This window comes from Rhagoletis zephyria, unplaced genomic scaffold (assembly GCF_001687245.7).
Source record: "Rhagoletis zephyria isolate East Lansing unplaced genomic scaffold, Rhagoletis_zephyria_1.1 Rzeph_scaffold_00074, whole genome shotgun sequence".
In the NCBI taxonomy this organism is placed as follows: domain Eukaryota; kingdom Metazoa; phylum Arthropoda; class Insecta; order Diptera; family Tephritidae; genus Rhagoletis; species Rhagoletis zephyria.
Genome location: NW_016157158.1, coordinates 266,804 through 287,738, shown reverse-complemented (window position 1 = coordinate 287,738; position 20,935 = coordinate 266,804). Strand labels below are relative to the sequence as shown.

General features: G+C 33.0%; 1 protein-coding gene across 29 annotated transcripts in view; it reads right to left on the bottom strand.

Moving 5' to 3' along the window:
• Positions 1-20,935, bottom strand: part of Mical (Molecule interacting with CasL) — a 221,660-nt gene that overhangs the window by 159,690 nt on the left and 41,035 nt on the right. For all 29 annotated transcript variants that reach the window (XR_001848868.1, XM_017628191.1, XM_017628068.1 and 26 more), the window contains exon 3: positions 14,926-15,020. The gene's annotated coding sequence lies outside the window, so the exon portion shown is untranslated. The remainder of the gene's footprint in view (positions 1-14,925; positions 15,021-20,935) is intronic.

Below are 20,935 nucleotides of genomic sequence, written 5' to 3'. Positions count from 1 at the left end.
ATTGCTGGCTTATGCCGATGACATCGACATCATCGGTAACAAAAACCGCGGAAGTCTGTTCTGCCTTTTCCAAGTTGGATAGGGAAGCAAAGCGCAGGGTCTGGTGGTAAACGAGGACAAGACGAAGTATCTCCTGTCATCAAACAAACAGTCAGCACATTCGCGCCTTGGCACCCACGTCACTGTTGACAGTTACAATTTCGAGAAAGTAGAGAATTTCGTTTACTTGGGAACCAGCATTAACACCGATAATAATGTCAGCATTGAAATCCAACGTAGAATCACTCTTGCCAACAAGTGCTACTTTGGACTGAGTAGGCAATTCAGGAGTAAAGTCCTCTCTCGACGTACGAAAACCACGCTCTATAAGTCACTCATCATGCCCGTGCTGGTATATGGCGCAGAAGCATGGACAATGACAACATCCGATGAGGCGGCTCTTGGAGTGTTTGAGAGAAAGATTTTGCGGAAGATTTACGGGCCTTTACGCGTTGGCGACGGCGAGTACCGCAGACGATGGAACGATGAGCTGTATGAGCTTTACAACGATATGGACATAGTGCAGCGAATTAAAATACAGCGGCTCCGCTGGCTTGGTCATGTCGTTCGAATGGACACCGACGCTCCAGCTCTGAAAGTATTCAACTCGGAACCCGCTGGTGGTAGCAGAGGAAGAGGGAGGCCCCCACTGCGATGGAAAGATCAGGTGGAGAAGGACTTGGCTTCACTTGGCGTTTCCAATTGGCGTCAGTTGGCACAGAGGAGAAACGACTGGCGTGCTTTGCTGAACTCGGCCAAAATCGCTTAGGCGGTTACAGCGCCAAAAAAGAAGAAGAAGAAGCAAAACACTATTAAAAGGAATATAGGGAAATTACAAAAAAAAATCCTCTTTTTTTGAATATCTCTTTGAACTTTAACATATGCACATCTCACGATATTGTTGGGGTTGGTAACTGCCTATTGCCCGATTGGAATCCATGCGGTAATGCTAACGTCACCTCAATCACATACTTTAAAATCAGCTCCCTGGCTGTCCAGCTCACGTGAGCTTAAGATTTAAATACATTGGGTCTCACTTCAGCTGAAATTTCGGGAATAGATATAGTATAACAACAACGCAAGAATGTTTTGATTTCCACCTTAAAAAACATTAAGCTCGATATTTGGACTCAAAGAATTTCATTTGACGCAACGTGAGAAGACGAACCGAAAATGTGATAGGTTATTATGATAAGTGCGTCTTTTATTACAATATGGACGGAAAACGGTTTTCATTCCGACAAACACTGGAAATCGAAAAACTTTGCCAAAATGGTTTAGATGAAGGAATATTGGCCAGGTAGCATCAGCAGATTTGGTTTTTACAAGCTTTTATTTAACTTGCCCAGTATGTATGTATGTATGTGTGTTTGTTAGGGGCAAATCTTGCATTCAATTTTTGACTAACTTCCCGATGGCCTAGAGACAGTTGGCTCAAACCCCGAATGCAATACGAAAAATGAGTTAAGCCGATAGGGGGCGCAGGAGTCGCGAAGCTTGCTTTAAAAATATTTGTTTTTACACTTAACTTATCTTTTCAAATTATTTCGGCTCTTAAAGTGTCAAGTATTGATTTTTATTTTTACTCAAAAATTCTATATTGACAAGAAGTATCTTCATGTGAAACATTCTTTCATAACAAGATGCGATTGAAAACCGTTTCCATTTTTAATGGAAAATTATTGTTGAAAACAAAAATAGTTTACAAATGGTGGAAGTTATAGCTGCTACTTCGGAAATCACTACATCTCCACAAATTCTGTAAATTTTCACCAAAATTTCAAATACAATTTTCAAGAATCTTCAGAATTTTTGTATGCAGTTTTGCAGCCCATTTGATTCTAATACAATGAAGTGCAAGTTTTATGTTGGTGAAAAATTCCGTTGATTTTTGAGAATTTTTTTAAAGATTCTGACTAAAAAGTTTGAAATTTTGGTGAAACTGGAGACGTCCACCAAAATATTGCGGAAAAATATTAAGATCTAAGCGAGCTGGACCGATTTGAAAATACCTCCAAAAATCGAATCAAAATAGTTTCTTAAAGATTTTTTTTGAATAAATCCCTTCAAATGACAAAACGGTTTAAGCTTAAAAAATTTACATAAAAATATTAAAAAAAAACATAAAACAAAATTTTAATGGAATCGTAATGATGCTGTTTTTTAACTTTTTTCAAAGATTGGTATAAGAAAAACCTGAATAACTCAACCTAACCTATTTCGATTTAGACTTATGAGGTATCATTAGAAAAGTCGTTATTTTTTTTTCTTTGCAAACAAACTCATAAATACTGATAAATGCGTAACTTTTATTTAATAAACTGTTGAAGCGCATGTGCGACAACATACTTATGATTTTTGTATGTATTAAGATACATACTGGTTGATTTTTTCCGAATATTGTAATTTTTATTAGTGCTTACTGATTGGCATACTTACATATCGCTCATTAATAGTGTCATAACTTAGAAAAGCGAAGAGGCTTTAAAGTTTAGAATTTGCATACATATGTATACTCTAGGAATGTTAATTCTGGGACCCCGGGATCCCGGCCTTTTTAAGGTCCCAAAAATCCCGGGATTCTTGGCAAATAATTCTGGAATTTTCGGGATTTTTAATTTGCGCGATAGTAAATTTTTAACACAAATATAAATATACTTCCGAAACCATGGGCCAAATATAGTAAAATTGCGTTTTAGTTGTTCACTCTGACGTCAGTAAAACAAAAATGATTTTAAAAATTTAGATAAATGTGCTTATAGAAGAAGCGTGGGTATCAAATTAAAGAGGAAATCCTGTAGAAGTTTTTGGTGCAGAAGCACTAGTAAGTATTAAAAATGCCCTTATAAAATTTTATCCTTGAAATTTCACAATATTTGTTTTTGAAAAAATTATATGTGAAGGACTTATATAAACTAGATAACATCCTCGAATTTAGTCCTTCTAAGTTTACCAGCTTTAAAAATTACCTATTCGTCTTGTGAATCCAAAAAATTCTAATTTTTTTTTAATTCTAAAAAAAATTTCCTCTTACATTTGGTACCGATATTTTTGTTTTACATTGCATTGAATTTTTAAAATAATTTTTGGTATTAATCATATCTTTGAAATTACAAAGTCCATTAAAATAAATCCTGACGACAGAGAGAAAAAACAACAACAACACTTTAAATAAAAAAGTAGGTTTCAACCCATTTACTTATTATTTATTTTATGGTAGGAGAGCTTCTCAAACAATATAGGAGCTATTTTTTTCGACTTAAGTTGTTGAAAAGTAATGGATATCTAAATCCCGGATTGCGATAACGTCATCCCGAAAATCCCGGAATCGGAAAAAGCTGAAAAATTACCATCCCTAGTATACTCCCATAATAAAAATCAATAAAAATTTTGTTCTAATTAGATACTAGTAATCGATACAGCTATGAAAATTTTTGAATTATGACATTATACATACATGCATATATGTAAGTGTGTATGTATGCAGTCAGTCGAAGAGCCCCTAGTAAACCGATGATTCCTTTTTTGGTTCGTAGTTTTCTTATCGTAAACCCGGTACTTTAGAAGATTACACACATTTCATACATATAATATACATATGTACATACAAATAACAAAGTATTTACTATCGATGGAATTTTTATAAATGTAGAATTTTTCGCTTTACTAGAGTGCAATCAAGAAATAAATTATCATTACTTTTGTTGTAATTATTTTAAATTTTATTTTTGCGGCTTTTCTACTGTAATAAGTATGTATGTATATTCTATATATTCGTATATATAAAAACCAGAGTAAACCCTACTTACATAAGTACCCCACCCAAAAGTCCCAGATTCGTGATAACGTACCCAGATTTTGTATTTAAAATAACTCACTTGAGTATTTCGAAGTATGTATGTATGTACATATTTATATACTGTTCTTAAGGCAGTTGGCAAGAAACAAATTTAGCAATCTTTTAGACACTATCGGCAATAGGCAGTCGAAACAGAAAATTTAAAGACAGAGTTACCAAAAATATGGATGAAAGAACATTTAGGCAGGTTTCACTGTATGTGTATATATTAAATGAGAATAATATGTAATTATACATAATGTTATAGTACCTATACATATGTATGTGTATGTGTATGTGTAAAAGACTACACACACTTTTGACCGTTCGAAACCAAATACATGCATACATCCAAATGCATAAATTAATCATTCATGAGCTTAAGTCCAATTAAACAAATTATCTACCCGTGGGTGTCATTAGATCAGCCACTTTACTGACTAACATTGTGGATCGCGGTTTTTAACGTACTTGCTCAATTGCAACAGATGGCAGCCAATGTTAGTTTTCAAGGCAGAGGACCAGTGGTATGAGAAATTAAAAGCAAGTGATTATGATTGTTGAGAGGTGAGATGATTGAACTGATAAATTTGCAGGTTTTAATGTTTTTCGGTTGTTTCAGTTAATCATAACTACAAAGTAAGAAATTAGTAACAATCACAAAAAACATACATTTATTATGAGAAATTTTCAACTTGCTATCTGCGGAGTATGGGAATAAAAATTACAAACTATTGTTCATTAGATTTGGCGCATATACTATGTACATAGATGAACATAGCAAATAGTTACCCAGCCAGCAAACATTTGCAGTCATAAATGAGTCTTTAAGGAGTCCTATTTCGGAGCCTTTAGGCTCATAATGAGCTCCTTTAAGAGTCCGAAATAGGGGATTTTCCCTTCTTCCAAAGGTCGACTTACAGTGACTCAAACAAATGATCACGTGTTGATTTTTTTTTAATATTTGTAATATTGTTATTTTTCTATAACTAGCTTTAACCAAAAACTAATAAATCACGGTTCCACACTTTATATAAAATTTAGGAAAATTTAACAAAATTTCAACTTTTTAATCTGAATCTTTAGAAAATTTTTGGGTATACAGTTTTATAGCCCATACAATTTTAGTGCAAGTTTCAATCGGCTAAAAAACCGGGTAGGTTTCTGAGAATTTTCGTTGGAGACTGCGTTTTTGTTTCTATATAGCAAGTGCAGTTTACGAAAACTCCGTCTTTGGAGCTCTCAATATAGAACAATACTAGGGGGTGAGAGTATTAAAATTCCGACCTTCATACATATCTTTGTTCGTATGGAACAGTAGCTTATGTCGAAAGGCTGCCTTTAGTATAATGCGGCATTCGTATCATACGATTGCGAATGACTCACTGGCGCCGAGCCGTTGAAGAACTTTTGGCGAATAAACGTGTAGAAATAGTTCCGATACTAGCAAGTCAATATTGTTAAGTCTCATCAAAATATTCCTTGTCGTTTAAAGAATAAAGGAATGGCATTATACTAAAGCCAGCTTCCCGAGATAAGCTGCGATATGTATAAGGGCAGAAAATTTTTTTTTTGCGTCGTTCCTAGCAGATTCGGATTCTACATAAAATTCTATGCAAAAAAGTCCATTATACCATAGCTCTGAAGTTAATTTCCAGCCTGCGAAATTTTAAAAGAAGGTATCTTTAATACAAAGTCAATACGCATATTAATATTTATTTATTAAAAGGTTAGGAATATTTTTTTATAAAAACTTGTAGTTGACGGTTTTTTGGTACGAAAAATTAATTTTTTATATTTTATAGCGCACCATTTCAAAGTGATATTGTTTGCGACCCATGTTTATTTATTTATTTTTAGGAATTTTGAATTAAAATACAGTTCATTCTCTACAGGGGTGCTTACACGATATGTATTTGCAACTGTAAATGTGACTTTTTCAATAAATATTTAATTGCGTATGTCTGTCAAATTCACAGTGTTTATTAAACTATTTAAAAATACGTTATTTGAAAACGAAGTAAACTAAACTCAGATAATTCTATCTGTGTATCACATGAAAATATAAATATTTATATTTCGTATGTACGTGCATCTGTTATGTAAAGAACATGGCTGTTGGCATTTCCATATGTAAAAAGTACTAAAGTTGCATGTGGCAAATACATATCGTGTAAGAACACCTTAACAAAACCCATATCAAATTTGTAGAAAAATAAAAAATTAAACGAATTTTCATCCAAATTTCAAACTTTTTTCTGAGAAGCGTTAGAATTTGTTTGGGTATGGCGTTTTATAGCCTATTAAATTTTAGTGTTATATTTATAATCAAAAACTGTAACAATAACTATATCATGTGTTGAGAGAAACATATTTAGTTAACGAAACTAAATTCTTTTCTTAGTGTATGATAATAAAAAATTAAATATGTATTTACATAAAATAATATTTTGTTATTAAGCATAGAAAATATATAGCCTTGATCATAGAGTGTATTGTCGATCTTCTTACTATTGAATACAGGGTGCCGTTTTCAGAAAAAATATTTTAACTTTTTAGTGTGACATCATAGAATATACTTTTCTGGGGGAACTATGTAGGCTTTTTCAAAACTGTTACAGTGATATTTCATTTATAGAAATCTATATACATATATATAAAAATAATAGCCGTTTTCGTTGTTCGGAGTTAACTCAAAAACTACTGCATAGATTTCAGTCAAATTTTCAGAGATTATACCTTGCATATATGGTCCTATTATAGGCTACCAGAAAACTCGCTAGATGGCGCTGGGGTCGAGTTATTTATAAATATCGTATTTATGAACCGATTTCGTTCAAATTTAAAACGTGTACTACCTCCATGATGAGAAATACGTATGCGAAAAATAGACCCGCTAGGTGGCGCCGGAGTCGAGTTATTTATAAAAATCTTATTTATGAACCAATTTCATTTAAATTCAAAATGTAAGCTACCAGCATGATGGAAAAGACGTTTACCAAAAATAGACCCCCGAGGATTCTCTTGGCCCTCTCTGGTTTACGGACCAATGTTGAAGTTGCAAGATCATAGAAGAATATTACGCACGCTTGGCAGAGATCTCATAGCTGGAAATAAGGATTAGTATTCCATATGGTATCACAGCGCTACTATTCTTGAACTATATGTGAGGAGGATTCTGCTCTTTATTCGTTTCAATTTAAACTAAAAATGTTACTTTACAGACCGCTTTTGCTTTTAAACGCTATTCTTGTATTGGCCAACGCAAAAGATCTTATTAGGCGCTGCGAAGCAAGCGGGCATTATCTAGTTGGACATAAAATAAAGAAGTTATATAAAAAAGAAAAGAAATTATGCTGTTTTTACAGGGTGCCGAAAAACAAAATGTTAACACTGCTCAAATACCCTCATAGTGAGTGTTCCAAAGCGCTTGGAACAAATAAATTTTCTTTTATGATACGGTCGAATATATGTATGTATATATATATGTTCTTATGGATATACAGCGGATTTTATATTTACCTTTACTTCGTTTATGCTAGTGGAAGATAAATAGTTTAAATTTTAGGTTATTGCCACCAAAAGAGTTCATCAGCCTCATATTGTTGTTATTTGTGTTAGTTCAAAAATAGTATCCGCCTGGCTAATGCAGCCCAAAAAAGGCAGCGCATTGCCGCATGGTGTTGTGGCGTTTAAAAGTTACACATAGTTTTCGGTTTTTTTTTTTTTTTTGTTGAATATATCACTTGTCAATTACACACTAACACACGTACAATTGAAAAAGTTTTAAATTAATTAAAGTGAAAACTAATTCAAAAAGAGCAAAAAAATAAATGCACAAATATTTCGGCATTTTAATTTTTTTATCTGCCATTCTTTTACACAGATAAACATAATTGCACATACTAGTACATTGTAACAGTGTATGTTTATGTACAAGCTTTCAATTACATTTGCATTGACGAGTTCAAATTGCAAAATAAGCATGTTCTTGCAGCCAATATTTTATTGTTTTTCGCAGCGAAAATTCGCTAAATCCACTCTGCCCGGCATCAATTCAGTTCAATCTGATACCGAATTTCTCACTAGATATACATACAGGAGTATTTTTTCGCGCACTTTTAATTTTAGCATGCTGCTTTCATTTTTCGCTTTGCTCGACGCTAAAACAAAAATTTAATTCTATGTAAAAGCTCGCAATCTTATGCTTGCACGCAACGCCAACGAGAAAATAAAAAAAAACACATTCATTAAATTACCCACGAAGAATATCTGTTTAAATAAACTTTTCGTATGATGTATGTATACCCTACACAGCAATTCGTACTAAATGTGGACTAGAAAGAAAGGTATTCGATTGATTATTTAACTAAGCTGCGTTTTGGTTTTTCTTTCAATTGATACCTCAATAATAATAATAATAATAACAATAATATTTTGGCGTTTTTACTTTCGCTGTGCTGTTATAACACAAATGGACGGACCTATAATTTGACGCCGCCTCGAATGGCAAATTGTTTTATGGGAAGCTTCTTGAAGGAAAAAATACACTCGGAGATTTGCCTGCCGAACTACTGAAATACTCCGATAATTTTGGTTGTATATAGAGTTGGTTGTTATAAAGCTTAAGCAACGACAGGCTCCTGAAACGTGCTATTTCGACGCGGTCGGACCAAAGGAATAGGGGTGTTAGTTAAATTGGTTTAAAGAGGCAAGTGAAGATGTCGGAGAAAGTCCTGATAGGTAGAAGCTAACTCTACTGCAGTATCCACATATTTGTTGTGCCAGATCGGCAATATAGCCACGGTGTCCATGTTGTCCAACGCTACCAATTGCTGTGTATCGGGTATTAGCGCTTTGCTAAGCACTTTTTAGCCATCTAATTTTTTTTTTATTGTTTCTATACATTCTTTTTTTTGCATAGCAGCGCGTAGAAAATAAGCATCGAACATTTTGCGTTTATAATGCCATTCGCCTATTTTCGAAGAATCGTTTTAAAATATAAAAACGAAAATAAACTCTTTTTAAAATCCCAACTAACTGTTAAGGAAATTCAATATCTAAGTTTGGGGTTATTTAAACCGTTTTTCTTATAAAAGATTTGTAATACGGGATTGAGAAATTAACTCCAACATGATCAGAGGTTTCCTCTCTTACATTGTACATACCGTTACTCACAGAAGAAGTTACTCTTAATTTTGTTTTTTTTACAATATTCAAAATTTGTTCTATTATAAATCTTTTTCGTTAATTTTGTATATAAAATATAGGCAATTCTATAACCAAAACAATATAATTCAAAGTTTAAGCGTGAGCAATTTTCAAGTGAGTATGCAATAGGGTGGTCCAAAAAAGTTTAAAATGTAAGCTTTCAACCGCTAGGATTGTTAAAAAATGATATTTAGAACTGCCTCAAAGCCCATGAAGATGTCCATGTATTTTATATGGGAAAACACTTTTTGGTAGAAATGGTATAGAATTTCTGAAAATCAATAGGTCTGTTCCGAATCTTTTGCATATTTCGGTAAATTCAGAACAATAAAAAGCAAACGGTTGCCATGATAGCAAGCATACAAGCATCCAAGACCATTCCCACAATATCCTGCACAGCCCTAATATTTTTCGATCGTAAAACTGTTTTTCTGTAGGAGACTTTCAATAATAATACACAATCGTTTATTTTACCGCTTTTCAATACTAACGATTTTTTATGGTACCCACAATTGCATGTTTTAGGGTTTTTGGGAACCTATAAAAAAATAGCTAATATTAAAAAATGGTTAAATAAACAATTGGTATTGTTATTGGAAATTTCCTAAAGAGAAACAGAGTTTTTAGGATCGAAAAATATTGAATTTCAAGAATTGTCCACAATTTCTACGGAAAAGTTTTTTCCCCGTATAAAATATGTACATGAAAAACTTCATAGACTTTGATGCAGTTCTGGATATCTTTTTTTTAACAAACGAGTATTCAATCTTTCCATTTAGATAAATCCCAGGGGGTGAACTTTTTCTCACATGTATTTTTGGACCACCCTAGTATGCAGTTTTGTATCCATCCAGTACTATAAAGTATAAGGTTTAAGTGGCTAAGAATTTCCGTTGACTGTTGGTTATTTTTCTCGCTAACGATGCTGCACATTTTCTTCCATATAATCAGGGAACGGTTTTTATGGAAATTGCCTTTTTTCTGCTAAAGAGATACGAGTATATTCGATTAAGAATGTCCATGATTTAGCTTTCCCTGATTCCATACATATACATTTGATGTTGCCTTTTTCCTTTTTTAAGATATTTGCCTTTTTTTATTGTAAAGGAAAAATCCCTTATTCCTGATAATATGAAAGCTTTAAACGTTTCATATTTAAATTGGGCGCCACTTGTACCATGTCGAGCGCACGTTTAGTACATTCAAGGCTTTCGTTCGCGAAAATCGAATGAAAATGCTGCCAGAAAATTTCAAAGTGCATCTTGTGGTTCAATGTTACTACTACTATAGAGATTAAAGTTTTGCGATTTAAAAAGTCGAAAGGAGAAAATAGTCAAGGATTCAAAGTACAAATTTTTCATATAATGAAACCAGTTCATAGTTTTTTTCTCTTTTTACTTGTAAAATAACCATTTCTAAACTACTGTATTTTTTTGATTGTTTCCGGTTTTTGTCTTTTTTTAGTGCCTTATTTTGCCTTCTTTGCGATTTCTAGTGCCTTTTCCTGCATATTTCGCTATTATATTTTGCCTTTTTTATAGGTTTTTAGGTCCTAAAAATCCGTTCCCGGCGACAGCGTCAGCGAGGTAAATCCAAAAAATAAAATAAAAATAAAAATCTTTTAAAGATTTTGAAATTATAATGACAATTGCTTTAGAATCGCTGAACTTCTGTGAATTCTGTACAAAGTTTGAATTATACACAAGTTGTAACTTATCCTTCTCTGAGATGTTTTTTAATGGTTTTCTATATTTAATTCTAAATTTTAAAGCGGTTTTACAGCTGTACAACTTTTTTACGTTTAATCACTCCAGTTAACACTATATCAAGCAAGTATTTTTTTTTTAAATTTGTTTCATACTACCACCCTTATCGGGTTGCGTAATCGATTTATCTGCTCTCACATTCCTTTGATTGCAAAATTCTACATTGACTTAACGATTGCTTATTATCTATCACTTTACGATTTTTAACAGTCACTTCAATTGTAATTTGCGTTTTCATTGGTTATCTTTAATTACATAATCTAAGAATTTTACTTCAACTACGATTGTCTTGTTTCTTTTTTTTTCACTGTTATCACACGTTATCCTTTGCGCTATGTACTTTGATTTGTCACACAATTTTTAACTCAAAATTTGTATATGAAATTTTCGCTTTTATTTCAGCAAAAAAAATTATGTATACTACTTATAATTTAAATAGTTTCACTTATCCGCACTAAAGTTAACGAAAATTTTCAAAACTTAATCGACCGCAACTGCCAGTAAAACTGAGAATTTGCAGCTTGTGAAAGCGCCATCAAGGCAAAAACCATGGCAAGACAAGAGCCCAACGCGAACACAAGCGCAACGAAGTTCGAAACAATCAGTTGGATTGCAAACGCGGAGGCCAATTAAAAGTGAATTGATTTCCCCTGTGCTGTAGGTGCATCGATAAATACTCAAAATAAATTAAAAAGAAACTTAATACATACATATGTACATATGTATGTACATAAAAAGGCAAATAAAATCGCTCGCTGTGTACCTACACATGGTAAGGCATTAAAAATAAATTGCCATGTGTATAATAGCACATTTTCAGCATGTAGTAGATGTACAAAGGTACATACATATGTACATAAGTAAATGCCTGTCAGTAAGCACAGAAGTATAGATGTACATAGATATGCAAATTTAGCTGCGTGCAACAGACTGACAGATAGTAGAATATGTACATACAAACCTACATACATATGTATGTATATAATGCGTACATATTTAGCTGCTGATCGTTTAACGGATTTAAATGTATTTTCGGGGGAAAAAAGTGAGTTGTTGGCCTCATATGTATGTTGCACAGACTCCCAGCGAGATGGATTGTAGTACAAATGCTTCGCATGCGTATGTATGTATCATCAATAGCCCTGCAGTGAAAAACCAAACGTTCTAGTCAATCAATTGGTAGAAAGCGACTGGTTGATTAACTGGTATGAGCTGATGCAGAGACGTAGCAGTTCAAAAATTTCGAATTTTAGTTTCCGGATTGTCCAAGCTAAAGCTGAAACGCAATTAATTGGTCTTCTTGTGAATGTAGAAGATTTAGAGTATTTCATAAGTTATTGTGAAATATTTATATTTAAAAAAATTATCAATTTAAATTGGCTTTCAAAATATTTATTTCTAAAATTACAATTAAATATTAGAAAAAATTAAAAAAAAATGTTTTATTTGTACACAAACTTGACATGATATATGGGCATTCCCATGGTGGCGCACGTGACAGTCGTACGATTTCAATGTGATACAAAAAAGGAATACCATTTGTTTTCTTTAACTTTTTGGGCCATTGTATAGCACGTAATTAGCTCTATATTTGACCGAAAAATTAAATCAATCGAACTGCTTGGTCCTGAAATATAAGCATTTAAAACTCTGCGAATTGTGGATGGCTATTTTGATGAAACTTATTTTGATATGATTTGGAGCAATTCTAGTTGTTTTTAGAGTTTTTTGAATTAATGCAAATTGTTTCAATTCTCTCTTACAACCCCAAGTGTGAAACGTGACGTGACGTGGCGTGACGTGACATAAATTTCCATCGTTATATTTTTGTTAATATTGCTTTTAAATGAATTTTCAACGCAAATAAAACATGTATTTTATGTAGAATATACTTTATATTTTGACTTCAGCGCCAATTCAGGGTCAATTTATTAGAAATCTATGATTTATTATGTTTCAACCACATGCGCCAAATTCGAACCAAATCGGACCATAAATACGGTTTTTCGAAATATCTCGACCTTGGCACCACCTAGGAAGACCAATTTATGCAAACATTATTCTTCTTACATAGCCAGTATATATTTTAAAAAGCAGACAAATCGGCCCGTAAATACGTTAGATATAAAACTTTTATTTTTTTGTCGTGGTGGACCTTCCGCTGGAAACACCCATATGCAATTTAAACTAGTAATTTGTAAGCAAAAAATACAACCGGTTTCAATGCTCATATAAAAAATTTGGAGTGCCGTTAATTTCTTCATGGTCCAATCATCGGAACCAAATTACTGTCGGACTACACTTGAGTAACCACCATTCCGATAAAAAAAACGAATTATTGAAAACGGTTCACGTAGTCCCAACCCTGGAGGAAGTGACATTAGCTTATACCTAACCTTAGGCTGTTTACGCAAACACTAGTGCTAACAATTAACTGCATGTTTTCTTCGAAAAAGGACATAAAATATCAATAAAAAAAACATTACCAAAATTTTTACTTTTTCGATTTTTTACATTTTTAGTTATTGAATTTATTGTATATTTGTTTACATATTCTGCTGTCGGTGTTGCCATATTTGAACTAAGTCAGACATAACATCAAAATGATAATATAAGATTTCGATCTTCATTTTATTTGTCCAGAATTCTAAAAAGTATTTGTGAAGTGCAGATAAAAATTGTATTCAAAGTAATTTTTGTATGACGATATTGTAAAGAAAACAAACTCCCGATTACGTTTGCATGACTCCTGCATGCATTTACAACTCACTATAAGTTTTTTTTTTTGGCATAGCTAATTAAAAGTGATTTATTTAACAATTAATAATTTTTCACTGGATGGAAGTTATCCGGTAGCGCTGTAGACTGTCCTGTTCTTCCAGAGCGAGCCAAATAACATATTTTGATATGTGCGAAATTTCTCTAACTGGCAACGCATAGGCAACTGGTATGACGCTACTAGCGTTTCTACTACATAATTGGTACTGGTGCAAAACTTGAATATTGATATTTCGTTAGACATCTTTATGTTAAAAATTTGTATGAACCAGTTGCTATTATGAAAGAACGAAAGACGTCCAACTAGTTGTGCTTGTGTTCTAGTACACATTTCGTAACTTTTCCTGTTGGGAACATGCAGATTTACATATATATTTAAATACATACTTATTTGTGAGCTATTGTTCAATTCACAGTTATTAAACAAATATCAGCTTTTACTAACTAATGACCCAATAAACTTTGAACTTCGCTAGCTGCGAAAGCCTTTCACACAATTATAGGGATTCCCAAGATGTCATAGGGCCGTTTTCTCAAGTAGGTTTTAAAACTTATCTACCCTTCAACACAAATTTTGTTCTCGAAAAATGTGTTTGAAGTGCAGAAAAAATTTAAAAACCAATTGAAAAAACGCCGCTTAATGTCTTAAAGTCGTTAAATTTTTCAACATAAAAACTATTAAAATGCTAAAAGGATTAAACTGAATTTATGTATATATATAGTGACCGTCAAAAATAACTATTCCCTGGCCATTTGACGATTTCATTAATTTATATTTTCCACAACACATTTTTTTATTTTTTTTTTTAATTAATTTCATTCGGGAAAGTGCAAGAAATTTTCAATTTTTTAATTCGATTTCTTAGAAAAATTGGGAATGCCTTTTTGTAGCCCATTAAATTTTAGTTTAAACAAGTACAGTTTAAGTCGTTAATAATTACCATTGATTTTTGAGAATTTTTTTCGCTGAGGCTTCTGTAATATAATGAAAAAAAATAATTGTGTTCATGCGTTATATGGAAGAAAAAGTTGAATGAACTACGTATATTTTTATTCAAAACAATAAGAAAAACTTTGTATCGAAAATATAAATAAATCAAATCGTCAAAACATCAGTGTATACTTATTTTTGACGCTGACTGTGTAACTAGCTCTTATCGTGCACTACGAATCCACTAACACCATTTTAAACCGTTATTTTACATTGAAAAAAATTTCACGCCTTTAAGACATTAGAACGAGTCTTGTAAATCCCCTAAATGTAATGTTGCATTAAAATTAGATTTTACTTACCGCAAATAATGTTCAGAACTGAACTTTCTAAACCATTTGTGTTGGTATATCGTAACTTATATATTGCTTTATTTTGGTTTACTTTTTTCGGAAATCTGTGAAAGGAAAGAAAAATGAATATAAATGAATGCATGTTCAAGTTAATATTTCATCTAATACCTCACACTATTTCTACAAAATATTATAGGGGGCTTTCTTCTTATTTAAATTATGGACATGTACTTCTAACATTTAAAAACAGAAATCGTCACCATAATAAAGTAATATGATCGATAGCTCATTTTATGATTTTAGAAAGCTTTTCTGGAGTGAATGACTGCAAACAAAATTTTATTCACCGAGAAAAAATCCTAATCGTAAAAAAATAATTTATTTATTACACCACAATTTGGAAAGCTCAAGAAGAGAGGAAAGGGGTACTGGTATGAAATCAGACATGAAATTATATTTTCTTTTCGAAATGTTCGTCCCCTAATGTAATGACACATTTATCTTTTAATGGTAAACTTTTTAAAATAAGCAAGAAAAAAGCAGTTTAGAGCGGTAAATATTAAACGTGTGTCAAAACGAGAGCTACAAATTTTTTCTTTTCACAACAAATTTACAACAAAAAATCTACAATTAATTCCGTTGTAACCTTTTCCATATCTCAATTCTATCAACTAGGCGTCAAGTTAGCACTACATGCCATTTTTTCTTAAAAAACGAGAGCTACAAATTTTTTCTTTCCACAAAAAATTTACAACAAACAAGCTAAAATTAATGCCGTTATAGCCTTTTCAATATCTCAATTCTACCGAATAGGTGTATGGTGTCAAGTTAGCACTACATACCATTTTTTCTTAAAAAACGAGAGCTACAAATTTTTTCTTTTCACAACAAATTTACAACAAAAACACTACAATTAATGCCGTTGTTAACTTATTCAATTTCGAAAAGTGTAGTGCTAACGTGACACGTGTTTATTTAACAATCCAGTGAAACGAACCGTCGTTAAAATTTGGCTTGGAAACCCTGAAAAACCAAAACAAGCAATTCCAAGCAAAACCTTAAAATTTTCGCCCACTTAATAGCCAATGAAAACCCATAATAATACATTTACCTGATCTTCTATAAAGTTTATTTATGCCATTAAAAAATTCTACTCCCCCTCCGCTATCCCTCGCTATTCGGCGAACTCTTTACTTCCGCTCGTAATACGGAAAAAACCGACAAAAATTTAACATTGTTACTATGCGGTTGGTACCCATTTGTTGCGAGACCTTCCTACTTAGTCCTCATTAACCCTCTTCACAACGCTGCGGAACATCACACCGTTGGTATTGAAACACGATAATCAAAAACGTTTTGACCTTGAATTGAACAACAGACTCGCCCCAGTCAAAGTCAAGTGACAAAGCCAGTGTCAGCCGGCAAAAAAAAAACGAAGTATACCACTTCAAATCAAATAACAATAAAAAACAACACTTCAACACAAAGTCGACCAACACCAAACACCGCCGAAGTGAACAGCTACATAAACTTGTGACAAGAGTACAGAGCTACACGGCAGCAACGTCATCGACACCCAATATTGTGGCGAACGGTGCGCAGCAATGAAAATGGAAGAAAGAAAATGAGATGCACAAAGGGGAGGAAATTATCTCGAATGCTATGAAATTTGAGTAAGCTCGCACCTTACACTTCGCTTACTTAATGTGTAATTTTATTTAAATTTTCATTTGATTTTCTTGTTAAAAGTTTGAAGTGACATGTGGAAGAGGCGAATGCAATTTCAAAAATTATATGCAGCACTTGTCACTTGTTAATCGATATCGATATGATATTAGAACTCCTTCTCTTCTCAAAGGCATGCCTATCAGTGAATACTAAGAAAAGAAATGCTAAGTAAGCAGCAATAACTTTTATGCAGTTAATTAGTTGGTGTATCGTAGGTTTTTGTGCTCTACGTAAAATTGGTGTAATCGTGGTGTAAATACAAATGCTGGAAATTACCCTTGATAAGCAAATCAATACACACACATCACATTTACATTTTATCGTCTTTAAGGCCGATTAAAAAAATAATAATAGAAGTCGCTCCTGTGACGCCATGTCTAAATTTGAGATCCCCGTAAAAGTACTACAATCCGTTCAAATTGGGAAGGAGCTCTCGGCGTCGTTCGGGACCAAATGTGGGTAGAGAAAAGACGGCTCATTGCCGAGCAACTTCTTCAAACTGTTGTTGAAAATCGTAATACGGGCAAATCTGAATCTCAGAGAAACCTGTCTGCCCTTGATTTAAACACTGATACAATTTTAGAAAGTAGAGAGGCAATTGGCGACATTTAGGAGCATGACAAACAGAAAACTAGTTTTTCGCAATGAGCTTAAAACTAAATAACCTTAACTTTTGTTTCGTTCCACAGTTAGACGATATGTATGAGTTTACTTTAGGTCAGTCTTTTAATAAGTAGAAAAATATTTGTATTTAGTTAGGTCGGCCGCCGAAGGTGAGTGGTTAGAAGTGCAAACGTCCACCCGGTGGGACCTAGGCTCAATTTAATTGAGAAATATTGAAATTTGAAAGCCTAATCATTAAAGAAGATACTTTTTTGATAAATTCAAGAAAATTTATCATAAAATTAAGATTTTATTATTAACGGATTCCTGTCAGTTCATCTCACTAATTTTCATGACTTGTTGGGATTTAAGTGTGCTTTTTTATATTTATTACTTTGGTAGTAATAAACAACTCCACCGAATATTTTTTTGAAATTTTGAAAATTATCAAAAACGAGAATTGTCAAATTTTTAGTCTGAGCCGTCAAAGTTTTCTATTTTCTATCAATTGGCATAGGCCCTTTTAACCGACTTCCAAAAAAATGAGGAGGTTATCAGTTCGTCGGAATATATATATATATATATATATATATATATATTTTTTTTTTAATGTATGTTACCGCATAACTTTGGACCACGTCAACCGATTTCGATAATTCTTTTTGCATCGGAAAGGTAGTGTCTCAAAGGTGATCCCACACTAGTCTGGTTAAGATCCGATCATTAGATCAAGAAAAAATTAACGGTGCTCCTAAATCTTTATATGAGAATTGAAGTCGGTTTTGTTTTTTGCTTAAAAATTACTTGTGTAACAATTTGTTTGACTTTATAAATAATTTGAACTTAATTCAGGAAACGGTGGCAGCTCTTTTCGAAAAAGTAAAACCTTATTGTATATCTACAGCCCGAGCCGTTTAATTCGACACCTTATTTTTAAAAATCGAACGAACGGTGCAGATCTGATGACCTGGACAAAAAATCCCTTCGCGTATTAGATATGTATCATTTTGAAAATTTTTGGACGTTTTTTTAAGTCGTGTAGCTTTAGTTCTGATTACCGATTTTAGATTTTCCAAACAGGAATTCTTTGGTTTGAAGTATGTTTTGGTTTAAAAGTAACATCAACAAAAAAGTAAAAGAAAATATTTATTTTCCAACATTTGAAATATTAACAAATCGTTTTTGAAAAAGTATGAAAATTTTACTAAATTTTAGTGCAAATGTGCTTAACATGAGCTGTAAGTTTTAGTTTGGGAGCTCAACCGGTTTTGAAAAAAAAACTTAATTCGCATATGCAAAATATTATCTGAAACGCCTTACAGTAGACATAAGGTCACATCAGACAAAAGGTTACGTTTTATTTTTTATCTCTAAAACCGTTGGAGATCCCAACGTGAAACTTACAAAATGAAGTTTTTTCAAAAATGGTTTTTCTTACTTCTTCAAATGTTCAAAAAATATATTCTTTTACTTTTTTGTTAATGATACTTTTAAAACAAAGTATACTTCAAACCAAAGAATTCCTTTTTAAAAAATCTAAAATCGGTTAATTAGAGAACTAAAGTTACACGACTTTAAAAAAAGTCAAACAATTTTTAAAATTACATATCTATTTTTGTTAATTTTCAAAATTCTGAAAAAATATTCGGTGAGGTTGTTTACTACTACTAAAGTAATAAATATAAAAAAGTACACCCAAATCGCGACAAGTCATAAAAATTAGTGGAATCCACCCTTCTATCTTTTAGCTAGAAGTATTCAGCGCCATACTATTACTATATATTGGCAAAATCTAAAAACAACAGATCGCTAATTTTTTACATGTTCTGCTAATTTATGGATAATAGAATACATACAAAACGCATTCAAAAGATTTTCACCTGACACTTTGAAATTTATGCGAAGTTATGCGAAGTATGCATAATCAGACCATAAGTTAAGACGTGCGAGTAAACTTGTTAGATGACTTCGTATGGTGATACGGGGCAGGCGTATACGTTACATACGGGCATTTCAGCATCATTGGTTATTTTTACTCTTTTAGTATGCATTTTTTAAGTATTCATTTAAACACAATTTCGCGATAGAATCTTGCTGTTTATACAAAACTGAAGATAATACATTTTCTAAGATAGGTGAACCACCATTTTGGACCAAGAACACTTTTTTCTCGAGAAATGTAACAACTCGCGGAATTTGCTCACCTTCCAATTTCTTTTTTCCAAGATGGAATTTATCTAATAATAATATTGAAGACAAACCTTTTAAGTTATTTAAGCACAGCTGTTGCTTTATCTACAACTCATTCATTTTAAAATTAACTAAAAATAATAGTAAGCATTTTTGCACTCGGCAATACACTGGCTAACCTGCAGCACCAGGTATCGAAACAATCACCAACAAAACAAAGAAAAACAACAAAATCATTGTCTGTCTAATTCAGTCAATGCCAGAGTCAGAGTGTTAACAGTTTCAAAGTTGATTTCGCTTGCATGTCCAGACTTGCAATTATGTGCATGCAAAGGTACATACTTCACCTACGTAGTTACAAAGTGCATTGGACACATATACATACATTTGTAAGTACATACATATTCATATACTTGGGTAATTTTGTAAAAATATTTTCTCACCATTCGACAAATGAATGAACAAATGGACCAACTCGTTAGATGGGTAGGCTGGCCCGACCCAGCCACTTATTTTTCTTGTTTCCCCTCAGCCACCTCCTCACATTCATGTACACCAACGCTCAGGCAGCACCTGATCGCCTTTGAAACTTGCAACAACTGGCCATCGCTGTTATCTACTCGTAGGTATGGGTATGTACTTCATTTTTTTTATTTTATTCATGTGTGTATATGTATGTATGTGTCGGCCGCTGTGATGTAGTGGTAAGCAGTGCGCGCTACCACTCCGCAGCACCAGGGTTCAAGCCCTGGTCAAAGCAACATCGCAAAAAAAATATAGAAAAAAGGTTTTTGTCTTAACAGCGGTCCTCCCTCGGCAGGCAATGACAAACCTCCGAGTGCATTTCTGCCATGAAAAACAGCTTCTCATAAAAATACAATCGCCGTTCGGAGTCGGCGTAAAACTGTAGGTCCCTCCGCTTTGTTTGACAACAGCAAGGCGCACGCCACAAATCGGAGGAGAAGCTCGGCCAAACATTAACATATGTGTATTCTATGTAAATGTCTAGTAAAATGTACACATTCGCATTGGTATGTATAAATAAATATTTTTCCCTCATCCTCCCGCTTACGTGCACTCAAATGCACTTGCTTGGTAACTAAATAAATGCTTACATTTACACTTGCTCTCATATTTAAGATTTGTCATGCTTCAGCAACTTCTCTCATGCCAGTTGTGACGTTGTTCATAACATTTTTGATGCACATATGAATACATGCACATGTTTGGATAGATATGTACATAACTCGCGACCTGAACTCTTGCTTTGCTCCAATTCCTTTCATTACATTTTACTGCTTTTAGATAAAACCGCCATTTTTGGCTCAACGCAGCGCTTTACTTTGTGTGGCAAATTAATTGAGTGGGGCAGGACTAAGCATATGCGACTGGCATTCCTCGTACTTCTCATTAAGAGAGTTTGCTGCTAAATATATTTGTTTGAATATGTAAAATAATATAATTTTGTAAAATGTTTACGAAGCGTAAGCGAATTGAA